At 46.2% G+C, this 12979-nt stretch overlaps 1 protein-coding gene across 1 annotated transcript in view; it reads right to left on the reverse strand.

The window, feature by feature from the left end:
* The window catches only part of LOC138268285 (Fc receptor-like protein 3), a 494378-nt gene that overhangs the window by 169081 nt on the left and 312318 nt on the right, over positions 1–12979 (reverse strand). The gene's annotated exons all lie outside the window — the stretch shown is intronic.

Below are 12979 nucleotides of genomic sequence, written 5' to 3' on the forward strand. Positions count from 1 at the left end.
AATGGTTGGGCATTCATAGGACACATTTTTGTTGTCACAGGCTTTAGAAGCATCATGTGGCTGTTACAGATGTTTATTGTATTTGCATAGCACAAACTCTAGTTCACGCTATGTAAATGCAATAAACATTTGTAGTAGCTGCATAATGCTTCTAATGCCTGTGACAACAAAAATGTATCCTATGAATGCCCCACCATTTCTGATGGACAGCAGCAGCCACTTGGTAGCACACTACACCACAAAGGTGTTAAGAACTGAAGAGGCCTATTACAGGTAAGGAATATCTCCTTTAGTAGACATCACCAATCCAGTACCCTGCCATTTTGACTATGCTACAATATTACAGATGGCAGTTGACATCTAGGGGGGTACCAAGGTAAGGTAAGGGAAGAGTCAATGGTGGGAGAGGGATGGTACCACTAAGGTGTAGTGGGGGAGGAATGCATTTTGGGGGAACAGAATACAAAAGTAGGGTGTGTGGCTAGAAGGGTGATGCCCTTGTTTTGATTCTGCCACTGGATAGTTCTAGTTAGGTCAGCTGTTCCGTAGTATAAGTGTGTTTGTGTTTGCTAATAACTGTGACCCTGTTTGACGAATCTCTATGGAACTTTCCTAAGGGATTCTACTTTTTAACTAGTTTGTGCATGGAAAGTTTCAGGGGCATCTGCCAAGTGGCGGTTGCTAAACAAGGGAGTCCTAAAATGCAAAATCCACATGCATTTTCCATAGACTTCTTTCAGAAGCTCTACTACAAAAATGACTGAACGGTATTACACCACGTTTGGCAGGAAGCTAGATCTTGTTCCGTAGATTGTGATTTGATGTGAATCTGTTCAGTAGTTTTTGGGAAAATAAGGTTAAAAATATTTGTATATCTGGATGGTTGGGTTCACAAGAGACTCTCGCAGGAGTGCCAGTTTAAAAATAGATAGTGCTGATTGGCACAGGGAGCTTTAGTTCCCTTGGGCCAATTCACTCCAGCGGGAGTCAGACTCCCATTGGAGCAAGTGCTCTGATTGTCTGCCAGCAACATCAGAAAAATGTTGCTGGATGCCATTACAGGACTCAGGGTACCCTGTCCTGAAATGATGGGGGAGACTCAAAGGAACTCCTCTAAGGCCAAAATAACACATGACTCCTGCATAATCAGAAAAAAAAACATTGTGGCTGGGGTCACATTCTTTAAATAAAGGCCCTGGGAGCCCACCCTCAGGGCCTCATTGTTTATTTAAGGGGAGGGTGATTTGTAGCACCCCTCCCTGACCCATTATAGGCCCCAGGGAGCCCACTCTCAAGGGCGCATTACATAAGGGGAGGGTGGCACCTGACCCCTCCTTCTCAGGCCATTTTTGGCTTCACCTGCCCCATCCCACAGGGACTGAAGCATTTTTTTTATTTAATGGGAGGTGCACACAGTCCCTCTCCCAAGGCAACTTTCGGCCCCAGGCCCCATCTGCTGTGTTCCAAACAAATAAATCAGGGGATGGGGACTGGCTGACCACCCATCCCTCAGGGCAGGCTCACATGCTGTGTACCAGGGAGCTCACACCGCGAACCCACCCTCACGTGGTTCCCATCCCCTTTAAAAGAAAAAACTGCCCTGGAAAATGGGGTCCCAAGGGTCTAATAAGCCTCAGGGAGGGAGGGGGAGACACGTTGCCTCCTCCCCTTTATTAAAAAAAAAGCCATGGGGGAGGTGATCCCCAGTGCTCAATGAGGCACAGGGAGGGGGGCACATTTCCCCCCTTCCCTTTCAAATAGTTAACCCTGTGGGATGGGCCCATTGCACATTCTTCAAGCCACAAAATACAGCCTTAGAACTAAGCACAAGGGGTCTCCACACTTCAGCTGAGGAGCATGCAGCCCAGTTCTGAGTGGTTAAAAAATATGGTCTCCTGCGGTCATGAATTCTGTGACCCAGTGGACGTACTATTGATTTTTAAAATGACACTGGGGGGGGCATTGTGGGGCGCTCCCTAGCTGCAGCAGTGAATGTGAAATGAGTGGCTACACTGCTCATTTCACATTCCTGCTTCATATTTTTATTTATTGGTGGGGCATGTGGTCCCCCTACCTGAGACATTTAATGGCCCCGTGGAACCCATACCTCTAAGCCCGATGCAGTTTTTTTTAATGGAGTGGGGTTAGTGGAGCCATCCAACTCACGTCCATCCCCTTGAGTTAATATCTTTTTTAATGGGAAGGAGGTGTGCGCCCCCCCCATCTCCATCCTTCTGAAGACTTCAGAGACCCCATCCTCCGGGGGAGGGTATCATGGGCCCCCAAATCTGAGCCACATAATGGCTCTGGGCACCATTGCCTGGGGTTTAATGACAGCACAGTACCGCAGCCCCTGCCCACGGGGTGCGGGCAGGGAAAAAAATCCCACTCCCTGCCCACATTCTCCTTGGCAAGGACCATAGATTTTCTCCCTTCCAGAGGGAGCAGACATAAAGACTGCCACCGCTGTGTAGGTGCAAGCCAATCCAGCTGACTTATGCCACAACCCAGGATGGATGTAGGCCGTGGAGCTCTCCCTCAGCTCTTAGGCCTCTCATTGCTGGGAGTGTCCTGTGAGGGAGTGGGGCACCCACAGCAGCTTTTTATTCACTGAGGCCCTAAAGGCTGGGGTCTCCCGGGCCACATAGCGTTTCGGGACGGCAGACAAAAGCCCCCTCCACTTTAAATCATCATGCTGCCCTTAGACCCCCTATGATTTTTTTTTAACCATTTTTGAGGACAGGTGATTGAGTCTCTGTGTCTTAAAATGGTGGCGGCAATATCTTTCTTGATGTTGTGGCTGCCAATAAGATCTTATCTTTTGATCAGCCATCTCCGCAGATCCTCCACTGCATGAAACAATGAAAAATGTTGAACCATCATTTCTTAAAAAACTACTGAACAGATTTACATCAAATAACAAAAAGCACACTTTCTGGACCATAATCTACCTGGCTGCCAAATTTGGTGAAATTCTGTACAGTGGTTTTGTGGCTGTTCAACTTTCCTATGTAAAACTGCATGAAGAAAATGAATATGGGAGCCCCTACTTTTTCTCAACCCCACTTGATGGATCAACCCAAAACTTTCCAGGAAGAAGCTGTTATAGAGGAAACCTTTTGTGGAAAGTTTCATGAAGATTCATCAAATGGCAACAAAGTTATTAACAAACTAAAATTCAATTTCCTAAGGAACCACTACATAGCAAGATATATATATATATATTCACTTAAAAAACAAAAGTCACAGGAACGTTATAGTTAGGCTCACATTTTAAATGTACCAAACCGTAGAAATTCATCAGTTATAGTTAGAGTTATCTAAAGTAACTATAACTCGTGCCCTGAAGTAACTATAACTCGTGCCCAACACGCACAGTTTTCTGCTAAATAATTTTACTGCAAATGTTACATTGACATTATCAATGATGTTATCAAAGGTGTCATGGGTGACGTTTTATGTGGGGTAATTAGCAGTGCATGGAGAGGGCTGGGTCTATAGTTACCTTAGGGCACAAGTTATAGTTACTCGTAACTATAGTTATGAGTTATAGTTACTTGGCCGTGTGCAGCAGGGGTTGGCCACAGGGCCTGGCCTGCGGCCAATCCCTATAACAACCCAACCCTGCATGTTTCCCCTCCCCATGCCCATTAGGGCCCCAGGGACCCCATCTCCAGGGGCCCAGCTTCAATATATTTTTTGAGGCGGGAGGCTCTTCTCCCCAGGCCAATCTCAGCCCCAGGGACCCCACCCCTAGAGCCAGGCCGAAAAATTAATTTTTTTGGGGGGAAGGATGGCCGACATCATATTACTTTAATGCCCCAGGGAGGTGCAGTCCCTGGGGCAGCGGGGGGGGGTGCAGCCCCCCTGCATTGAATTTCATAATAGTCCCAAGGAGGTGTCAATACCCGGGGCTGCGAGGGTCGGCCGCGTGGCCTCAACACTGAATGAAATTTAAGCCCTGAGGAGGTGGTGGTCCCTGGGGCTGCGGGGGAGATGGTACTCCTTGGGCTGCAGGGGGCCTGATGGCCCTGTAGCACGTAATGTTTTTAGTCCTGGGGCCCCCCTGCATAAAATTACTTTAATGCCCAAGGGACATGGCGGTCCCCGGTGCAGCAGGGCACCAGGTGGCCCTCCACGCACCAAATGTTTTAAGCCCTGGGCCGCAGGGGGTTGCGCCGCCCCCCACATTTGGATTTTCTTTAATTTATCTTAAACGAAGGAATGGATTTACACCAAATAACAAAAAAGGCTCCTTGTGGACCAAGAGCTACCTTTCTGCCAAATTTAGTGTAATTCCATCTGGTGGTATTGGTGCTTGTGCCGCTGGTGGCAACGTGTGCTTTGGGAGTTCGGGAACGTTTTGGGGGGGTTTTGCCAGTGTTTGTTGCAGTGTTGGGGTTCCTGGTGGCTCCCGCGGCAGGGGAGTGTTGCAGGGGCCGTGTCGGGGCGGGACGCGCATTGATGAGACTGGAAGACTTGTGGAAATGTGTCAGATCGGTTGGCTTTGTCGGTGTTTGTTTGTTTTCATGCTTCCCATGGTCGTGTTGAGGGTGGTTGCATTGATTTTCCGTTGGAAGTGTTTTTGGGAGGTGCTGGCATGCATCAACGCATTTTGCTGGGTGACACTTCATTTGCATGTGGTCGGGGAGCGTTCTGGGAGCATTGTGCTTGGCCTCTTGGCCTAGACTTTTCGGGCATGTGTGTACACGTTTTTTTTTTTTTTTTTTTGTGCTGGAGCCGGCGTCGGTGGTGGGGTGTGACCTTGGAGCATTTGTTTGCAGCACGCACCCTAGTGGTGGGGGCTTTCGGGTGGTGAACCGTGGATACAGGTTCGAACGGCATTGTCTTTTGGGGGCACGTTGCCTCGGCTGCGGAGAGTTCGGCTCTCTGTGGGTGGGCGGGCGGCCGGGGGGTTTGTGCTGCAGGGGGTTGGGCCTGCTTGTCCCGGGGACAAGGTGGACATGGGGGCTTGTTGCCCTTGGCCCCGGGCGGGATGTCCCGGGCGTCGGGCGATGGGAATTCCACATACCTGGGTTACATATATGGTTACACTGCATTACTTTCTGCCATTCTGTTTTCATGTCGTTATACCGTCTAGGGGCTGACTATATGGTTACATGACCATGTTTCTTACATATGCTGTTTTTACTATGGTGTCCTCAAGGGGATGTTGTGAGCATTATAATAAAAATACTACAATGTTCGCTGCACTTGGAAACTTGCCCCGTAATGCTTTGCGGGGCGTTTATTGTACAAACAAATTTGTTCATAACTCACTGTGTGGTGGTCCTGGGACAGTGGGACCACCATCAAAATGTTCAGCACAACACACTCTGTCTAGGGCATCTCACGGTCCCCACACAGTTAGTGGGGACCCCAAAATAATAACCCCTCCCACCATTCAGTCTCTTTTTAAGCATTCTTCTGTCTGGGACTTTTGTTTTCTAGCTGGGAATAGCTTGTGTTTCAAGGGCCTTGTTCGTAATATCATTGCTATAGGCATGTTCCCTTGAAAATACTTAATGCACAATGCCCTCTATGGTCTACATATATGGTTTCTCTGCATTATTTATTGCCATTTTCTGTTTTTTTGTGGTTATGCCTTCTGGGGGACCAACTATATAGGTACATGACCATGTTTCTTACAAACGCTATTTTCATTGTGGTGTTCTCCAAGGGAAGTTCTAAGCATTACAGTCATATCAACATATTAAAATATTTGTGGCACTGAAACTTGCATCATAATGGTTTGCAGGTCATTACTTTTGCAAAATAATTTTGCTTATAACGTAGCCTAGGACGATGGGACCACCTTCAAAATACTTACCACAATGCGCTCTTTCTGTCTACATCATTTCTGGGTCCCCTCACTATGTTAGTGGGGACTCCAAAATAATAAACCCTCCAGCCATTCAATGTCTTTTAACCTTTCGCATGGCTAGAACCTTAGTTTTATAGCTAGTAAATGAAGGATATACTCCCAATTAACACTTCTGGATTTATTTCCTCCTCCACCCCTCCATTACTCCAGTCTAACTAACAAACTCTCATATCAAATTAACTCATAATAACACTAAAACTGTACTCATTATTTAACAATACTAATCCATCACTAATTCTTGTTGGGTTCCGGAGTAGCGTGCTACTCATCGAAAAGCGCTTCGACGCCTCGTCAGGGGTAGTAAGCGCTATATAAATACGATTACAATACAATACGATTACAATACAATTGTTGTTCACAATCTCCATGGAAAAATGAATGGGTAAAAGGCATTTTGGTAAACCCTCCCCCCCCTGTTTTCACTGTTCTTCCTTGACGGGTTACCCCAAAACTTTCCAGACAGACGCTGACGCGAGTATCATATTTTCTAGGAAAATTTGGTGAAGATTCATCAAACAATGCCAAAGTTATTAGTAGAACAAACAAGCATTTACAATGCAATGAGTCTCGCATTTGCTTGAGTTAGAGCTATTAGCGTTGTAAATTCCTAACTGGACTTTTCTTGCCTCATAAATTGAAAGTTAAAAGTAAAACAGTTGACATGAGCAAGCCAATTCAAAGCGTCACGGCCGCCGTGAGCGAGAAGGAGAGGCACAAAAGGAAAAAGAAATTTGCTTGCAGTCAAACGTATCAGCAAATGTGCAATCATCCATGTAACAGGGTCAATGGCCAAGGCCATAACAAAGGATTTTTGAAAGACAAGCCCATGAACGAGTAGTGATGGGCGTGCAGTGATCCTGGTTAAAAGCCCACAGATAGATTACAACACGTCAGAGCGCTTGCATGCTTGACCTAAAAATTGTTCCCTCAATGCAAAACGTATCCCATAAGTTACCCATTCAAAGCCACATGTATGAATATTTGGAATTGTGGTTCCCTAATCGCGATTCCATGTGAATCGCAATTAGGGAATTGCAATTCCAGATATAAGCAACCCCACTGAGTTTATTTTGTGAATCTCTGTGGGTCACAAATAGGCCTGCCTAATTAATATTAATGAGGTAGGTCGCAATTTGCGATCCAACAGGAATCGCCAAAATCACAGGGATGGTGGCCTGCCGGTGTCAGCAGACCACCAGGCCTGTAATTGCTTTTAAATAAAGCAATCTTTTTTTTTATAAACGCAGCCCGTTTTCCTTAAAGGAAAGCAGGCTGTGTTTAAAAAGAAAAAAAATGAAATGTTTCAGTTTCATTTTTTAAGAGTAGGCAGATGGAACAAACATAGAATAGAGAGGAAGCCACTGAATATGAGGCAGAAAATTGAGATAGACAAGAAAGCCATCCAATGAAGGGAAGAGGGCTGATTTAAAGCCCATTATTTTTTAAATATGTTGATGTATTAGAGACAATGGGTCTTTGACACCAGACACTTAGGCCCATATTTATACTTTTTTAGCGCTGCATTTTCGTAATTTTTTTTTACGCAAAATCAGCGCAAACTCACAAAATAAAATTGTGTTTTCTAAGTTTGCGTCGATTTTGCGTCAAAAGCCGACGCAAATGCAGCACTAAGAAAGTATAAATATGGGCCTTAAAGTTGTATGTAGGTGAGACCTACAACTCACCAATGCTTAATTTGTACAATAATAAGTGTTGGTGCTCAAGCCGCTGCTGGAAAACCGGCAGCGGCACCAGAGCACCGAGTACCACGCTGCTTGGTCCTACATCCAGCTCAGGACATAATCCACCGCTAGGCAAAGGGGATATAGCAAACTGAAAGTGTTCTAAAAGCAACATGAAATGCAGACAATACCTGTGGTTTGCAGAACAGGTATATGAACTGAAGGAGGAGGACAGGAAGGTACATATAATTGTAATAATTACTCGGCCCATCGCACAGGGGAGAAAAAAATCAATAGCTCCAGCCCTGTTAAATAAGAGCCGGTGCTAAGCTCTGGAAACCATCAACACAAATTAAGCACTGCAACTCACCCAGTGAACTACCCCAACAGGGAACCCTAACAACCATTTTCCCACAGATAAGTACGGAGTCGATAACAATCAAATGAAATAAAGGCCTAACCAAGAAAGGCAGAGAAATGATGGGTCCAACTGGCAATTATTGTGTTGAAACTTACTCTTGCAGAACTTCTGGCTTCATACTAGAGTTCATACTAGAGTTCTGGAGTACTACAAACGTAAGTCACGCCTACTCTTAATAAAATCTTTGAGAACTAGCCTTCTTTCTTTGCAAACACATCTGTGAAGAAAGACACCCTACAGAAAAAAAAAACAGAATGATTGAGGGCCGAGAATGATTTCTGGAAGTGTGCTCCACATATTCACATTTCAAGGTTCCAAAATTATCAGTCTAACCTTATTAAGTAAGAACATAGCTCAGCAAATGTAAAATCCAGTTCCAATCATCACAAAGTGCTTTACTATCAGGTAGCATTTGCAATGAAGAATGTCAAAAAAGCTGATGCGCGTTTTTTTGTTGCACTGCAAGATATGTTAAGAATGGTGAACTTATGATTTAATTCATTCTAGATGTTACGTATCTATGAAAAATTATCATTGCTAATTGAAATGTTTAGCAAGAAAACTGTCTTCTACTTAGTGAATTTCCTGACAATCCATCTATGAAAGGAAGCTGAGAAATTTGGTCCAAGGTTGTGGCTAGTTTCAGGGGAATCCACAGCCCAGTAATGTGTTAACCTAGGATACATAGGGGGTCATTACAACATTGGCGGTAAAAGGCGCCTACCGCCGTGCAGAAGACCGCCAATACACCGCCGCGGTCGGGGAATTCCGCCACAGCTATTATGACACACATCCCGGAATCCGCCGAAATTCAGACACCCACACAAGTCCGCCACACCAAAGGTCAGTGATAAACTGGCGATAACAAAACCTCCACCTCCACGACAACAGAAACACGCCCATGCTATTACGACCCACGAATCCACGCGGCGGTCTTTCAACCGCGGTATTCCATTGGCGGTACACACCGACGCGCTCAAAATACACACACTTCAACAAAACACTGCCACATTGGACAATTCGAAATACACACACCTGATACACGTACACACACCACTCCCACACACCCAATACCATATAAAACACACACCCACATCATCCACGAAACCCTACGACCAAAAAATCACAAATGAAGGCCAGAGAGATAGCACAGAATAGATAACCCCATCACACAGAGGCACACGACACCATCACCCACACAACATCCACGCACAAAACACCACACACCACTACACTCACCACACTCATCACCACATACACCACCCCACACATCACACACACCACCCCATGTCACGCCAAAGACACTCCCGCTTCTCCGAGGAGGAGCTCAGGGTCATGGTGGAGGAAGTAATCCAGGTAGAGCCACAGCTATTTGGCTCACAGGTACAGCACACATCAATAGCCAGGAAGATGGAGTTATGGCACAGAATAGTGGACAGGGTGAACGCCGTGGGACAGCACCCAAGAAATAGGAAGGACATCAGGAAGAGGTGGAACAACCTATGGGGGAAGGTGCATTCAACGGTCTCCAGGCACAACATCGCGGTGCAGCGGACTGGCATCGGACCCCCACCTCCTCCCCCACAACTAACAACATGGGAGGAGCAAGTCTTGACCATCTTGCATCCTGAGGGCCTCGGAGGAGTCGGTGGAGGATGGGACACTGGTAAGTCAAATCTTAACTATCATATCCCCCAACCTACCTTCATGCTGTCACACACCCCCACCCTCACAACCTCCCCTATCACTCCAACTCCTCACTAATGTACCAATAACACAAACCACCCATCCCAACACCAAGCCCTGCATGACACAACTAAGCATGGGCACCCCTCACTAAAGCATGCCCACTGCACATACCCAGAACACCCCCCCCAACCATCATCAAACAAACCCACACACAGGAATGCTTGCACTGGGGTACACAAACACCCAAACATTGCACACCATTACACACACACATGCAATAATCATGCTCTTATGCCCCTGCAGGAACCCGAAGGACCGTCACCACACCAGAGGGTCCAGACAACACCACTCCACCCCCAGAAGAGGCTCACAGTGACGAGAGCAGCTCTGCCCTACTGGATCCTGATGACCAGCCCGGACCATCGTGGGCTTCGGGACAGTCGGTTCCCCTTGCTCAGGCACAGCCCAACACTGACCTTCCACCCTCTGGTAACACCAGCACAGCACCCACCCAGCGGGCCCAAACCTCCCTACCCAGGACAGGTCAATCAGCGGTGTGTCCACCACTACAGGGAACCCAGGGTAACCCACCACCCCAACAACAACAGGGACCTGGGGGCAGTGGTAGTGGGCACACGGTCCAGGGGACGGAGGCACAGGAACACAGGGGAACTGGGAGGGCTGCTGTGCGACAGGGGGCGGACAGGCCAAGGGAACCCACTCTCCACAAGGCCCTATCCTCCATCATGGGAGCATATGAAGTACTGGGTTTTTCAGAACCCAGTGGTGCCAGGGAACACACCCTAAGACTTCGAGTCCTTCCTGTTTCAGACTACAGAAACACAGAGTCTTCTTGGTGAAGTCAAAGATATTGTTTATTGGCTGCAGCCAGTAACAGGTATCCTAGAAGTACAACACGGTGTATATTCTCAGGAGACTGCTCTCTTTGCAAAGCTAACCTTCTCTTTTATACAAAATAATATGCTTTAGGCAAACATTCCGTATTTTACAGTTGACCATTCACATATTTTCACTACAAAGAAATAGCAGGGTTATGATGACAAGCCCATATTCCAGTTTGTCCAGCCCTCAATCAATTACCCGGCAAGGCTTAGTACTTTCATCAGATATCGACAGACCCCCAATATAAACGGGCACCTCCTCCTTGAAAAGCAAGTCATAAAGAAAGAAACAGGGACAGGTGTGTGTAAGATTAGGCATGGTTTGTGTGTGATGAAAGGTTTATGATGTGTTGTGCGTTGATACTAATCTCATTCGGCCACTGGGAAAGAAACTGGCCGAACAGGTTTGGCTTCAGGCAGTGGAGTCAGCTTGCCCAGGTCACAGAGGAGTCAGCAAAGATGTACGTGTCCTTCAGACTCGTTTTCAGCATTAGACATTGGCCTATGTGAGGGCAATCACAAAATGGCTGTCGTTTAAATGGAACACGAGGGTTCAGGACGGAAACTCTGATATTCGGGTGATTTCGTTACCCGAATATGAATACAATGCTTGTGCATACTATTCTAATCATTCTCGGTCTGCTGATACCAAAATCGTTGTGATACTACGATGTTTATAACACGGGTCCAGAATTTTCAGTACCACAGACCCTCCTTTTGCCCTTACATAGGCAATAACCTATACTCACGCTAATCTGAGTCCAGGTCTATATTCATAAAGTCGTTGAGATGTTGCTGTAGCAACATCCTATTACTTAGCTCGTCCCTTGATACAGGTTTCCTTACACACGATGTAGCACAGAGGCCACATATTGCAGGAGCACACTGTACACACAGACAGGACAGGAAAAGAATGGCTAAGATCATCCCAATGACTACAAGAGTCTTCCATCCCCAGGCGGATATCAGCTCCCAGAACCACCCCATCAATGACCAATCTCCTTTATCCACGTGAATAGATTCGGAGATCTTATGCAGTTTGGAAATGGCCTGGTAGACTGTCGGAGCGTTATCTGGGATGAAAACACAGCAACTTGATTGGATCACTTTACATACCCCACCTCGGTCTGCAAGTATGACGTCTAATGCGACCCTGTTCTGAAGAGTCATAAGGCGATCCGACTGGAGCTCAGCAGTCAAATTACCAAGGGCACCGTCGGTTTCAACTACTGTGGATTCAACCACCTTTGTCAATTGCCTTATGTTCCTGCTGTTAACCATAGGGCCCCAAAACGGCAGAAAACCCTTTACGAAATCTCCAAATTCTTGTCCTGTAGTGTCTTCTTTACTTATGACACCTCTAACTATCCTTGTCTTATGGTAATCTGCTGCGGCCGTGTAGGTGGGAGGTAACAGGAACGAAACAAAACATGTGCCTGAGAAGTCAGGGGGCAACCATGTATAGGCTCTATTATAGCAGATGAAAGAGGTACCCTTAGCTGCTAAGAACGAAGGAGAAGTCTGAGACGCAAAAACATATGTTTCAGTGCAGATTCTTTTCCCTAACTGAGCTCTGGGATTCTTGCCATTACCTTGCAGACATAGGTGACCCTGATGGGGTACAATCCAAATCGGGGAGGATCTCTTTGCTCGCTGGTTCCCACTCAGAGTAACTCCATATCCTATTATGTTCCATCCAATATATGCTAGTGTCTCATCTCTCGGGATAGTCTCATAGGAAATATCTTCCCTAATCATATCTACTATACCCTTAGCTAGAGCACTATTCTTAGGATTATCTTTCACAGAACGTAGGGGGTTGGCTTCATACGCGTATATGAACACCGTTCTATATGCCCACACAGAACCATTATGGCTGAAAGGCAGGACCAGATAAGGGATACCTTTATCAGTAGTATGAGGCATAAGACCACACACCCAACAGTTAGTTGTGTTCACTACTAATTGGTGTTGGTGTAGAAGCTGAATGAATGAATTGTTGACAAATTCTAATCTTCTGGCAGACTCGTGTTCAGGCAGGGGGTGAAAAGAATGCGAGGAAACAGTAGAAGGAGGTATGGGCTGTGTAATGGGTGCAAATGTCACTTGAAAAGAGAATAAAACATATCCTATTAAAAACGTCATTACACTAAGCAACATGAAAATACATAATATCAAAAATCGTTTCTTTGTCATTATTATACCCATTCTGGCTTTAAAGTCCATCTGTCTGGCAGGTCTCTCATTCTTGAAAAACTCCATCCTCTCTGTAGGAAAGTCCTCCTTTTTTGCCTGATCACCCCCACTCTTTTTGGATAGGTACTGGTGGTTACTGACTCTTGGCTGTGCCCTGGGTACTGCTAACCAGTCCCAGGGCCTGTGCTCTGTGTAAAATGGATAT

The sequence above is a fragment of the Pleurodeles waltl genome, chromosome 12, assembly GCF_031143425.1.
Source record: "Pleurodeles waltl isolate 20211129_DDA chromosome 12, aPleWal1.hap1.20221129, whole genome shotgun sequence".
Lineage (NCBI taxonomy): Eukaryota > Metazoa > Chordata > Amphibia > Caudata > Salamandridae > Pleurodeles > Pleurodeles waltl.